This window comes from Giraffa tippelskirchi, chromosome 1, assembly GCF_054371585.1.
Source record: "Giraffa tippelskirchi isolate mGirTip1 chromosome 1, T2T-mGirTip1v1.2.pri, whole genome shotgun sequence".
Taxonomy (NCBI): domain Eukaryota; kingdom Metazoa; phylum Chordata; class Mammalia; order Artiodactyla; family Giraffidae; genus Giraffa; species Giraffa tippelskirchi.
The window spans coordinates 84,307,302-84,322,089 of NC_137275.1; the positions used below are offsets into that span (position 1 = coordinate 84,307,302).

The following is a 14,788-nucleotide window of genomic DNA, read 5'->3' on the forward strand; positions in this document are numbered from 1 at the left end:
GAAGACCGAGCACAGCCAAAAAAATTAATTTTTAAAAGAGACAATTTCTATGATTTCAGGTAACTTGTTTGAATATTACATGTATAGTATTATTAACAAAGTGAACAGTTACCATTCGGGGTGAAATACAATGTTAATGTTGAGGATAAGCTATTGAGACTTCTTGGAAGATCGAATTATGCCATAAATCATTTGATTGCTGAGTATTTCAATCTTTTCCAATCCTGGATGATTTTCTCATGCCTTAGAGAAATAAATTGATTCTACATATTGAGCATATTTTACAATTTTAATAAAATGTTTTTTAAAAAAGAACCCAGAAGAAATACTTTCAAAAGCTGAACTCACCCAGATTGCACTTAACAATCCATCCATCACTGTCTTCCTAGGTGAACCATCCACCCTTGAGTTTCTAGTTTATTACTATGGAGTAGAGAAAGCACTTGGTAAGAAATCTCACCATGGAATGAATTGAGACAGTAGCATCGAAACATATACTTTACCATATATAAAATAGATAGCCAATGAGAATTTGCTGTATGACACAAGGAGCTCAACCCGGTCCTCTGTGACAACCTAGAGGGTGGGATGGGGTGGGAGAAGGTAGGGAGGTTCAAGAGGGATGGGACATGTGTATACCTATGGCTGATTCATGTTGATGTATGGAAGAAATGAACACAACGTTGAAAAGCAGTTATCCTCCAATTAAAAATAAGTAATTTTAAAAAAAGAATATGAAAAAATGATGAAGATGTTGAAGAGGGAAGACATGTTCATTTTAAAAAAAACATCTCACCATAATTTCCCCATAAGCATTTGAAAGATTCACCAAACACCTGCTGCCTATTTTCCAAACTTTTCACTGTGAGAATATTGTTATTAAATAGAACAAAGAGAAGTCTAAATTGGATATGAAATCTCACCAATGGTTCACAGTGTCTGTAGATCCCTTAGTGAAAGATAGTGAACAAGTATCATCCTTCTTACTGATATGAAACTGGTAAATATGCTAACAATAGTAAGTTAACATACAGTGCTTTTGTTTCATTTTTTGATTATGATTAATCTTTTGAGAGTGTTTACACTTGCTGGTTATCTGCATGACTCATACACAAAGTATATGGTCTGCAAATGCCAAAAGTTTTAGAAACCTTTAAAAATGATAGTCCCATGTCAGAACTGAGGCTTGTAGGCCTGAGCCTTAACCAAGATTGCAAAGGGTTGACAGGACAGATATGTTTACGGTCTACATTGCTCCATTATCCTGCAAGAACTAACTCAAGTATCATATTTTACAAACATTTGAGTCCTGTTTGTGTGTCAGAGTTATAACAACGTACAAAAACCAGCCCTTGTCCTCAAGAAACTTCAGAGAATCTGTGAAACCTCAGGGGTTTAAGCGCTACATCGGAGAAAATTTAAGAATCTCTAAAAAAGTACAAAAGAGTACCAACCAAGACTTGGGGGAGTCAAATCAGACAACTGAAACCTGAAAGCTGAAGGAGTGGTGAAAGAGAGCATTCCTAGCCTAGGTAACATGATTTGCACAAACCCAGGAGGTGAGAAAAAGTATACCATCCCCAAAACTGCAGATCACTCAGTACCGCAGAGCACCTGGAGGGAAGAGACACTATGATTTTTTTTTTTAATAAATTTATTTATTTTAGTTGAGGGCTAATTAGTTTACAATATTGTAGTGGGTTTTGCCATGCATTGACATGAATCAGCCATGGGTTTACATGTTTTCCCCATGCTGAACCCCCCTCCCACCTCCCTCCCCACCCCATCCCTCTGGGTCATCCCATTGCCCCAGCCCTGAGCATTTGTCTCGTGCATCGAACCGGGAATGGTGTTCTGTTTCACATATGATAATATACATGTTTCAATGCTATTCTCTCAGAACGTCCCACCCTCACCTTCTCCCTCAGAGTCCATAAGACTTCTATGCATCTGTGTCTCTTATTCTGTCTCGCATAGGGTTATCGTTACCATCTTTCAAATTCCATGTATATGCATTAGTATACTGTATTGGTGTTTTTCTTTCTGGCTTACTTCACTCTGTATAATGGGCTCCGGTTTCATCCATCTCAATAGAACTAATTCAAATGTATTCTTTTTAATGGCTGAGTAATATATTCCATTGTGTGTATGTACAACAGCTTCCTTATCCATTCATCTGCTGATGGACGTCAAGGTTGCTTCCATGTCCTGGCTATTGTAAACAGTGATGCGATGAACATTGGGGTACACGCGTCTCTTTCAATTCTGGTTTCCTCTGTGTGTATGCCCAGCAGTGGGATTGCTGGGTCATATGGCAGTTCTATTCCCAGTGTTTTAAGGAATCTCCACACTGTTCTCCATAGTGGCTGTACTAGTTTACATTCCCACCAACAGTGTAAGAGGGTTCCCTTTTCTCCACACCCTCTCCAGCATTTATTATTCGTAGACTTTTGGATAGCAGCCATTCTGACTGGCGTGAAATGGTACCTCATTGTGGTTTTGACTTGCATTTCTCTAATAATGAGTGATGTTGAGCATCTTTTCATGTGTTTGTTAGCCATCTGTATGTCTTTTTTGGAGAAATGTCTGTTTAGTTCTTTGGCCCATTTTTTGATTGGGTCGTTTATTTTTCTGGAATTCAGCTGCAGGAGTTGCTTGTGTATTTTTGAGATTAAATTGTTTGTCTCTTGCTTCTTTTGCTATTATTTTCTCCCATTCTGAAGGCTGTCTTTTCACCTTCCTTATAGTTTCCTTTGTTGTGCAAAAGCTTTTAATTTTAATTAGGTCCCATTTGTTTATTTTTGCTTTTATTTCCAATATTCTGGGAGGTGGGTCATGGAGGATCCTGCTGTGATTTTTGTCGGAGAGTGTTTTGCCTATGTTTTCCTCTAGGAGTTTTATAGTTTCTGGTCTTACATTTAGATCTTTAATCCATTTTGAGTTTATTTTTGTGTGTGGTGTTAAAAAGTGTTCTAGTTTCATTCTTTTACAAGTGGTTGACCAGTTTTCCCAGCACCACTTGTTAAAGAGATTGTCTTTTCTCCATTGGATATTCTTGCCTCCTTTGTCGAAGATAAGGTGTCCATAGGTGCATGGATTTATCTCTGGGCTTTCTATTTTGTTCCATTGATCTATATTTCTATCTTTGTGCCAGTACCATACTGTCTTGATGACTGTGGCTTTGTAGTAGAGCCTGAAGTCAGGCAGGTTGATTCCTCCAGTTCCATTCTTCTTTCTCAAGATTGCTTTGGCTATTCGAGGTTTTTTATATTTCCATACAAGTTGTGAAATTATTTGTTCTAGTTCTGTGAAAAATACCGTTGGTAGCTTGATAGGGATTGCATTGAATCTATAGATTGCTTTGGGTAGTATACTCATTTTCACTATATTAATTCTTCCAACCCATGAACACAGTATATTTCTCCATCTGTTTGGAGACACTATGATTAACACAGTTTGTGTGAGCTACATTACGGATCTCCATCCTGGGCTCCATAGGTAGCCAGTGAAGAATATGAGCAGAAGAGGGACATGACTAGAAGCGCACTTTAGAAATACTCTGCAGTATGGAAAATGAATTGGAGGGAGGCAAGAAGAGGCAGGGAGACTTGGCAGGGGGCTATAAGGGCAATGGGATGATCTAAGAGCAATGATAGCAGTAATTATGGGAATGCAAAGGAAGGGGAAAATAGAGGATGAAAGTGAGTTCTGACATTTAATTTTGGTCTTGAAAGATGAGTAAGAGTTTACCAGGCAGGCAAGTAGGGAAGGGCATTCTAAGCACAGCAAAGATGAAGGAAACAAAAGAAAAAGGCATATTCCTGGGCACTCATACATCAAAGAGATGGGGTATGGAGAGAAAGATGGCTTGGGAACAGGGTGGGATGCCACTTGGTTTTCGGAGATGTGGAGTGACATGCGCAGAACTATATTTTAGAAAAACAAGGACAGGGCACAAGATAGATTTAGAGTCTGGGGAGGTAACACCCTACCAACCCCCTTTACAAGAGCACATCTAGTCGCTCCACCTCTGGGCCTCCATAGAAATTCCTTCAAACAGAGGAGATTTGACCAGAACAAGGACACAGTGAGATTTCCACAACGAAATGCTTTCAACAGATCCTTGCAGAAATCAGGCTGGTTTTAGCCACTTTGAGTTGCATGGCACCAGCTAACATCCTCTAAACAGAGCCCCTTTTGCAGTGGAAGAAACTCATGGAATTTTTAGCAACAGGGAGGGAAATATTCTTCAACATTAGCTACATCTCTTCAAGTTCTCCCTTTTCTTCTACTTTCCTCACTGACTAATATAAACCAATCATCTGTTCTATAGCCTGCTCCGTGGAGGTAAACAAAGTACCAGGGAGAAGGTAAAATACACTGACTGACTGTTTCCCAGCCTGGAGCGTTTGATTGACTGATTACGGGAGGGGAAATATCACTCCCGGCTGTTCAAAAAGGAGCCCTGTGAACACCTGTTCTTTGTAGAAGATGTGGGAAAAGTGTCATCCTATTAATGCAGGGCCAATGTCCTCACAAGGAATGGGATGCAAATGTCACAAAGGGCCATTATGAGCAAAGCTGCCTTTAATTGGGTGGCTTAGCTAACTTGCAGCATCCTAGGAGCAGGTAAACTTCACTCCCACACAAGCATCTGAAAGTTCGTGAGCGGCTGTGAGCTCCTGACCCAGGCTCGGGTTTATGATTGAGTCCAGAGAAAAGTGCCACAGAAGATGGTCCCTGGTCTCTCACAGCACAGCAGGGACTCCAGCAAAGAAAGCTGCTGTCAGTTTTTGATTTCTATGACTCATCTCTCACATTTTAATTTTCTGGAATTGGGATGCAGCTCACTACTGACATGTAACACTTAATGCAGTATTATTTCTTTTCCTGTAGGATGTTCTTCAGTAGATATCAGTGTCAGCTGATGTGCTGGGAAAGGCATGGACAGATCTACTCCCCTCAGGGGGCGGCGAGCATGTGGTTTAACCAGTGACCTCTGCCGCAAGAGGCTGTTTGCTTATGAAATCTTCCTCCTGCAGAATGGTGCCCACTGAGCTGGATATCCCGGGAAGTCTGACCTCTGGGTGGACAGGAGAAGTGCCTTGAGTGGCATAATTGTGGGGTCCCTTCAGCAGGGGACCTCTCATGCATCCTGTTCAGTCTGAAATTCCTGCATTATAAAGTCATTCCTTTAGGTCTTAAAAAGTCGTCTTGTCTTTGAGAGTTTTCTATTGCATTATTTTCAGATTGAATAGCAGTGAACTCTTTCTCAGTAAAATCTCATTGGCAATAATAGTATATAGATATTTCAATGGATACTTGCTTATTGGAAAAAAACCTTAATCTTTGCACAATTTCTGAATCGCCTCCATGGGACACTTGTTTGAAAATTACTACTCACATCCACTGAGATATATGGGAAAAAATTATGAGGGAAGAATCTGGCCCAACAACCTCATTTTACTAGAGAGGCAACCTACGCTTTGAGAGATTAAGAGGCTCAGCTGCAGGTAGTATTTATGCAGGTGGTGACCATATGGATCAGAACCTCTGCCAGCTGACTCCTGGTCTATCGTTCTCATAAGACAGTAGGTGCCACTGACAAGAAGGGACAGGCAGAGGTCCACATACCTGGGTCACCAGGTTGCCTGGCACTGGCTCTGTGCCCTCAGAAGAGAAGCCTGCCACCACACCACTGGAGCTTCTGCAGCCTGGTCCTTCTTTCTCTCCTCCCCTCTGTGCCAGCTGCCGTCATGAGGAGGGTGGCCATCTCCACACAGAGGCCCATAACCTCGTGTCAACAGACCAAGCAGCCTCCCATGAGGTGAAGTTGTATGGCTGAAGTCCATGGAAGACAGATTCTTTCCCTGCTCTTCTCTCGCCCTGAGTCCTGGGACTGTCTTCACAGAAATGCCCGATGGGCTCCTTGGATCATCCATCCGTTCTTCTCAAGAACCTGCTCTCAGGCGTTGTGGAAACTGAAGCCTAGTTGGGATCCATGCCATTCCAACACTGTGAGGTGGCATATTCCTTCCTGTGGTGTCAGAGGCCTCAGTTATAAAATGGAAAATAACAGTACTGGGCTTATGGTGGTGTGGGGAAGATTCAGTGGGTTAGTACCAGTGGAATACTTAGCATGTAGTGAGAACTCAGTCATACAGTCACCTCTTATTAATAATACTCACTGTTGTTTAATTCAATCTGTTGAGTAGCTCTTTGTGCATGAGGCATATGCCTATTAATACCAAAAATATTTTTGAAAAGCTACATCTTTTACACTAGGTTGCAGGGTAGACGGCAACCTGGCACAAACCACTTGTCACCAAACTAAGGAAGATTCAGCTAAAATCATTTCCTACAGATGCTTTGCTTTAATCCCTGCTGATAGAGTCAGCCTAATTCCTGGACACCGTGATGCTAAAACACCAACTCTGTTCCATAAATAAACATTCTGGCAAAGGACTAGATCAGCAGTGTTCCTTCAATCATGGACTCTATAATGAAAACATGCATTCTCTTCATCATTTTAAGATATTAGTGGTCTTTTGTTATTGTCTCAGATTCTACCATCCTTCCTATTTTTCTCCTCTACTCTGTTTATCTTGTTTCCTGCTTTCCAAATGTGATAGGACTTCTTTGCCATCCGGAGGGGAAAAAAAAACCAAGAGATAAACTTCTCTGCCTTGCTGCAGACAGGTGAGAGGCTTCCTGAAAGCCCTACTGGTTGGGGAAAGCTGTAAAATGACTTAAATATTCCTACTAGTTCTAACGTGAAGAAGTGTGAGACACAGGTAACCAAGGATACCTCAGTAGGTTTGACAGAAAATTCTTCAACCGGACAAGGAAAATAAGTTTATAAAAATAGCAAACAACACTTTGTAAATAAGCAGATTGAGTTTGTAGATAAAGTGTACTGGCAAGAGAAGACTTGACAGTGGACGAGGAGTGCTGGGGGAGTCTTTGGAAGATGCTAGGGGGCCAGGTGATTGACTTTGAAAAAGCAGCAAGTGAAATTGTGATTTATAACAAGAAATATATATATTTGGTTTTCATCCCACTCCTGGCACAGAGCTTCTAAAATCTTGGGATTTCCCAAGTGATAAGGAGAGATAAAGATGTTATTGATAAACCCCTTTTAGCCACAACCTGTGTTTATGTTAATACGGTGACTTTGCAAAGCCCCTAGTGATGGGGTTGGATGCCAGGGGAACCAACCCTGTGATTGCATGTGGGCTCAGCTGTTCAGTCATGTCCGCCTCTTTGTGATTGGCGTCTGAAGTTGGGGAGCAGTCTTGTGGGACTGAGCCTTAACCTGTGGGATCCAATACTGCCCCCAGGGTAGATAGTGCCAGACTGAGTTAAAGCTGTACGACACCCAACTGCTTAGTGTGGGAAACCCTGCGCGCACGCACGCACGCACACACACACACACACACACACACACCCACACACACACCCACACACACCCTTGGTGGTCAGAATAACAGTGTGTGAGTAGAAGGGAAAAGAGTTCTCCCTTTACACAGTGTCTCTGGGGCTTGGGGTTATTTTGCACTTAGAGTTATAGACAGGAAAAGTTAAACATGAGAATGCTTTGAAAGCATGGTTTACAATCACCTCTGTCGTATATCTAACTTCCACATATTCGTAAATCTGTTGACGGCTCTCTATTACGTCCCACTGGTCTGTCTACTTTGTCATCAACATCACCCTGCTTGAAACTAATTCAAAAAGAAACATGCAGCCCTATGTTCACAGCAGCACTGTTTACAAGAGTCAAGACATGGAAACAACCTAAATGTCCATCTACAGAGGATGGAAAAAGATGATGTGATACATATTAATGTATACAATGGAATACTACCCAGCCATAAAAAAGAATGAAATCATGCCATTTGTAGCAACATAGGTGGACCTAGAGATTATCATGCTAAGTGAAGTAAGACAGAGAAGGATAAATGTCATATTGTGTCACATATATGGAATCTAAAATATGACACAAATGAACTTATCTGTGAAACAGAAACAGACTCACAGCCACAGAGAACAGACTTGCCATTGTCAAGGGGAATGGGGTCAGGGAAGGATGGATTAGGAGTCTGGGATTAGCAGATGCAAACTACTATATATAGGATGAATAAACCAGGTTCTACTGTATAACATAGGGAACTATTTTCACTATCCTGTGATAAACCATAATGGAAAAGTATATATATATATATATGAATAACAAAATCACTTTGCTGTACACCTAAAACTAACACAACATTGTAAATCAACTATATTCAAAAAAATGAATATTCTTAAAAAGAAGGTAAAGAAAAAAGTACCACCTTGCTTACTTTACTATAGATTTTTTTAATAAAGTATGCAGTAAAGTGAGCTCGTGAGCTCTTATTTTGCCAAAATTTTTCTTGGTTCATCTTGGTCCTCTATGTTTCCATAGACATTTTAGAATTAACCTTTCAATAAAAGGGGGACTTCACTGAGTTTTTATTGGAATTACATTGATTTATTCTGCAAATTTGGGGGACATTTAGCAGTTTTAAGATATGGAGCATTTCCATTTGAAAATGTGCTGCATGTTTCTCCTTAGATTGGCTTTAATTTTTACTTTTTATGATTGTCTCCAAAGCAGTCTTGCACATCTTTTGAAATATTTGTTCTTTAAGTACGGTGGTATTTGTGTTGCTTTTTAAAATGGTATCTTTCTTAATTCCATTTTTTACATTTGTTGCTAATGTGTAGGAATACAACTGATTTTTTATGCACTCATATCCAGCAATCTTGCCAGATTCATTGGTCAGTTTTAATTAGACTGTAGGTTCCCTTGGACATTCTACATAGACCATCATATAAATGTGAACAATGGCAATTCTGCTTCTTCCCTGGCAACTTATATATCTTTCATTTGTTTACTCATTTATTTTTTTAACTTACTGTACTCATAGGATCTCTAGTATATTATAAAACAGATAATGATAGTAATAATGGGTATTTTACCTTTCCTGATTTGTAATAAAATGCTTTCCACTGTTCATGGTTACATGTGATGTTATTGACGAATTTTGGTAGATGATTTTGATTTTCAAATGATCATGTGGTTTTTCCTTTATAAAATGTTAATGTGGAAAATTAGAGCAATGGATATTTATCAAAATGATGCACAAACATGATTGAAAGAGTCAAATTGCTCAATAACCCACCATTTGTAAGTCTGCTAGCAAGGCATGAGAATTCCAGGTATTCTACATCTCCATCCATACTTGGAATTATTATCAATATATTTCATTTTAGTCATTCTAGTGGGTATGTAGTGGTATCTCATCATTTATAAACTTATGAGCTCTGTAGTTCTTGCTGCAAGTAAAACTAACAAAAGCAACTGGTGTAGGGTGAGCCACACCGAGATGTTTATAAACCGGTAGATAAATCAACTCGCATAACAGTAGCTTAATCCAAAGTCAGCATCATAACACAGATTCCGAAACTACCATGAAGGACTGTTCCGAGAGCTTTGTGAATCCATTATCTATAAACTGTATCTATAATAATTTGTGAGTCCATTGTTTATAAACTAAATTAATAAAAGTATTACTTTATGTGGGTTCTACGGGGTTTTCTCCTTTAAAAAAGAGCTTCCTCTGGTAGCAAAGACACCAGCAGGCCTCTGACAGCTAATCTATGCGACCTTGGGTAAACTCTAAAACCTGAGCCTCAGTCTTCACACCTGTGAAGTGGGACAGTAGTAGGATCCACAGAATAGGATCATTTTGAGAATGAAATAAAATCATGTCAAGTTTATTCCAGTGTCTAGCTTGGAGCATATGCTTATTAAATGTTTAGTTGTGGCAATTTATCAAGAAGCTTAGATATTGGTTGCTTCACTAGTAGGAGAGAAGTAAAGCAGTCATGCAAGTCCCTAGCAGATACATAGTAAAAACTAAACAAAATGGAAAACAAAATTTTAAATGTCTGAAAGTATTCCAAAGTGGACCAAAATCAGAGGAAGGTTTAGGCTTGAGAAACTGCAAGTAGAAAGGGTAAAAACTGCACAGACTGTGCTTCCTGACCTGAGAAGCTGCCAAAAATCATAGCCAAGGTCAAGGAAAAAATAATAAAGTTAAAGAAAGCTGTTACATAATGGATGGCCTTGGACTCTGTGTAAAGTAAACAGTGTTATAAGTGGTGGTCTTTAGCTGTATAGAAAAGGGGAGAGGAAAAGAATTATTCACCCAGCATCACCCAAAGACTCTATACATGGGAGACATTTATAAAGAAATTAGTGAATAGCTTTGCATGATTGGGCAGCGACCATTCATTCATTCATGTGTTACTCCTCTCCTTGTTTGTTTAGTCAACAAATTTTTATCAAGCATCTACAATTTCATTACTAAATGTTAGCACTATAAAGATGCTACTTAATGTTAGCGCTATAAAGATAATAGTGGAATTTCTGGATTTCCACTATTTATTCTCTAAGACACAGGCTTGACCAAATTCAGAGATGATTTTAAGGCTCTGCCTCAAAATCTTGTACCCTGTCAGAGCTTCCACCTGTGTCAAACCAGCACTTGCATTTACCTTGAATTTATACCCACGTCCATAGACCTGGCTTCCCTGGTAGCTCATCAGTAAAGAATCTGTCTGCCAATGCAAAAGATGCAGTTCAATCCCTGGGTTGGAAAGATCCTCGGAGGAGGAAATGGCAACTCACTCCAGTATTCTTGCCTGGAAAATTCCATGAACAGAGGAGCCTGGCAGGCTGCAGTCTATGGGGTCACAAAGAGTCAGACACGACTGAGCACGCACGCACTTCTGCCTCCACAGATCTAACAGAGAGAGGCTACATCCATGATGATCAACTGGCTGTATGTTAGATCCACCTAGGAACTCTAAAAACTCTAAGGCCCTCACTGTTTCCAGATCAACCACATGCAAACATTTGAGTATAGGACCCTGACATCAGAATCTATAAATCTTCCTAGATGATTCGGGGTGTAACCAGAATGGAGAATGAACACTAGGCTGGCTTAGTTGCATCAGAACAAATGAGAACGGCTGGATGGTCTTCCAGGGAGCAGGAAGGTGGGGACTGGTGTTGCTACTGATAGTGAGGGGCCTTCCCTGGTGACTTAGATGGTAAAGAATCTGCCTGCAATGCAGGAGACCTGGGTTCGATCCCTGGGTCAGGAAGAACTTCTGGAGAAGGGAGTAGCTACCCACTCTGATTCTTGACTGGAGAATTCCACGGGCAGAGGAGCCTGGTGAGCTGCAGTCCATGGGGTCACAAATAGTCAGACATGACTGAGTGACTGATAGTAAGTCAGGGTAGGCTAGAGGCAGGAGGACATTATGGTCCTCCCCCATGCCTGCTCTGCACTGGTGGGGCTTGTACCTATCAGGAAGTGTTGTGGGCTGAATTATGTCCCCGCAAATTCACATGCTGAAGTCCTAACCCCCATACCTCAGAATGTGACTGTACTGGGAGACAATGTCCTTACAGAGGAGATAATAGGGAGGCTATATGCAATATGACCATTGTGCTTACAAGAGGAGGAGATTGGGACACAGGCACGCAGAGAGGGAAGAGCATCTGGACACACAGTGGGAAGGCGGCCATCTGTAAGCCAAGGAAACAGGGAAAAACCAACCCTACCGACACCTTGATCTCAGATTTCTAGACTCTAAAACTGTGTGAAAGTAAATATCTGTTGCTTAAGCTGCCCAGTTATGGCAGCCCTAGCAAACTAATACAGGAAACACAGGTTCCATTTGATGATATGGCTGTCTCATTACGGCTACTAAAGCATAGTCATGGGAACTTTTCTGGTGGTCCAGTGGTTAAGACTCCGCCTGCCAATGCAGGGGACATGGGTTCGATCCCTAGTCCAGGAAGATTCCACATACTGCAGGGCAAGTATGCCTGTGTGCCACGACCACTGAAGGCCACGAGCTCTAGAGCACATGCTCCACAACAAGAGAAGCCACCGCAATAAGAAGTCCACGCACTACAGCTAGAGAGTAGCCCCTGCTCTCCACAACTAGAGAAAGCCTGCATGCAGCAACAAAGACCTAGTGCAGATAAAAATAAAATAAAATTAATTAAAAACCATATAGTGATAGTAAAAAAAATTCTAACAGTGGAAAATGGTAGAGAATGAAAATTTTAATTTCTCTTTTCTTCTCTGAACCCTCTGTAATAATTCCCCTGAGGTAAGTACTGTTAACAGTTTTACATTAAATAATATCATGTGAAAGCGTCAAGATGTATTTCTTGACCACGCAGTGAGCACTGATACCTTCTATGTGGCAGACCTTGTGCAGCTGCCATACAAAGGAAGACACTGTGCTATTCTGAACCCCAGTGCTGGCCACGTGATGGTGCCTGGCTTCCCTCTCTGGGGTCAGGGCCCCTCAGCAGGAAGGAGGAGCATACTGGGAAGGCCACACTGGGGGCCAGATGGGAATGAGCACAGCTGTTATTTGGAGTAAGCCAAAACAATCACCATCAGAGGGCAAGAACCAACAGGAATGAAAATTTGTGCTTAGTCATGGAGGAAAGACACTTAGCCAGCCACTGATCTAGGACAAGAGGACCAGGCCATGGACAGAGGGCAAGGTGGGAAGTGAGGAGGTGCAAGGGTCCCCAGCAGGAGCTGCAGGAGAGAGGGTTCTGCAGCTCTAGGCTGTGAACAGGGTGGGGTGTAGGGTGCGACTCAGTGGCATCAGGCTTCAGGTCTCGGGACGTCTCTCAGGTGACAAATACACACACGTGGGGAGGTGGGGAGTCTAGCCGACATCATCCTGAGCAATTACAGCCACGGGAGGTGACACCCAGATCTCATGGAACACAGAGGAGGAATTAGGGAAGGAAGTCAGGAAGGTGACGTGGAGGAGTGAGGCTGAACTTGGTCTTGAAGAAGAGACATTGACCAGATGAAGGCGTGGAAGGCCATTATAGGAAGGGGAAGCACAATCAAAGCCAGGATGGCCTGAGGGAAGAAGGTTTGTCTGCAGGGCAGAGAATATACGGTGTACTAGACGTGTATTGTTATGGGTGTAGAGGGTCTGGAAAGGTACCTAGAGCCAGGCTGGACAGCACCCATCAGAAGCAAGTGTGGCCCATGTCCTGAGGAACTGTGGTCGGAGGAGAGAGGTGCCGAATCTAGGCTGCAGACGCTGATCTGCCTGATCCTCTAGGGGCAGTGAGGCGACAGGCTTGCATCTGGGGAGAGCACGCCGGCAGTGGGCAAACACATTTTATCCTCAGCCTCCCTGTCACCTTCTCCACAGCTGCAGGAACTTTCCTGCGCTCTCTCCTCTCTTCCACTTCTACAGCTCTTTTTCCCCAAGTAGGTCACCGCCTGTGACAAGGTGGACCTGGCCCGCTGCTCCAGGCCCTGGAAGAACGCCCAGCACAGACTGCCCACCATGGGTCACCGTGATGCCTGAAAGACATGGAACAGCTGCAGCCTGGCTATAGCCGTGAGCCCCTCTGAAGTGTATACGGAAAGAAGTACAGGGGCAGAAGTATCCCCCTGCCCCACCTTAACAATTCCAGTTACATGCTGAGCACTGAAGAGTCTGACAGGATGAAAACACGTGTGGGCAGATCTCCGGGCTGTTCTTTAGGCTGCGACGAAGACCCTTCTCTCTCTCCAGGATTCTGTGAAAGCCGTTTCACTTAACTTTCCCAGCATGTAAGACAGGCCCTCTCCAGGGTTATCTCTGGTCAAGGATCAAAGAGTTGCTACCCACTGTCTCTGCAGAATGAAATGCTGCTACTGAAGCAAAACTGACACAGCGGCACAAAACAGATAAGCGTGAGACTGGGCCATGGGAGGCCCGGTTATCTGGAACATTGTTCCTTACCCAAGAGAGACGCATTTATCTGAGGAGTACTGTGTCCGTGTACTTTGAGATAAAATTTCCTAGGGAATCCTTCATATCAGCAGCGACTCTCCTCTCCGAACTTAAGGAAAAAAAGAAGTATGTATTTCTTTGCCTTGTTTGGCTAAGAGGAAGTATATAGTGTAAAGGGAGGGGAGGATTTGAAAGAAGTTCTCCAACTTGTGTCCTCGTCCCCAACCTGAGCACTGGAAAAGGATGTATTGGTGGGAACCACCCCACAGTGTGGAGGCAGAGATGAGGTCTGACTTGATGGCCCTGAAAGGCCACCTCCCTGTCCCCTCCTCCCAAAAAGGACTTCCCCAGTGTGTTTAGCACACAGCACAGTAAGTATGATGGTTCATTCTATGTGCCAACTTGGCTAGGCCACGTTACCCAGGTATTTGGTCAAATAAAATACTAGTCTAGATGTCACTATGAAGGTGTTTTTTTTAGATGAGATTAATGATTACCATTTAAATCAGTAGAATTTGAGAAAGCAGATTACTCTCCCGAATGTAGGTGGGCCTCATTCAATCAGTTGATGGCCATAAGAGGAAATGACTGAGGTTTCCCACAGGCAAAGGAATTCTGACTGGAGTTGTGACATCAGCTCTTTCTTGGGCGTCTAGACCACCAGGCTGCCCTGCAGGTTTTGGACTCCACAACTTTGTGTGCTAACTCCAGAATTTCTGAAACAGATATATGAAAAATATATATATACTTTTAGGTATGCATGTGTGAGTATTAATGTGTGTGTATATGTATGCATAGTGCATATACATGCTTGTATTTCCCAGTTCTCCCTAGTGAAAGTATCAAGAAGGGAATACACTCCAGCAGCAACAATGAGCACACTTAGGGCCTGGGTAGTGGTGTCTCATACTCCTCACAA

The 14,788-nt window shown here is 42.3% G+C and overlaps 1 long non-coding RNA gene across 1 annotated transcript; it reads left to right on the forward strand.

Annotated features, from left to right (window-relative positions):
• The first annotated feature begins 4,602 nt into the window (after nt 1–4,602).
• On the forward strand, nt 4,603–5,208 carry LOC145521279 (uncharacterized). The gene is made up of 2 exons (XR_014065292.1): nt 4,603–4,785; nt 4,897–5,208. It is a non-coding gene; the product is annotated as an uncharacterized LOC145521279 (long non-coding RNA).
• Nucleotides 5,209–14,788: the final 9,580 nt, after the last annotated feature.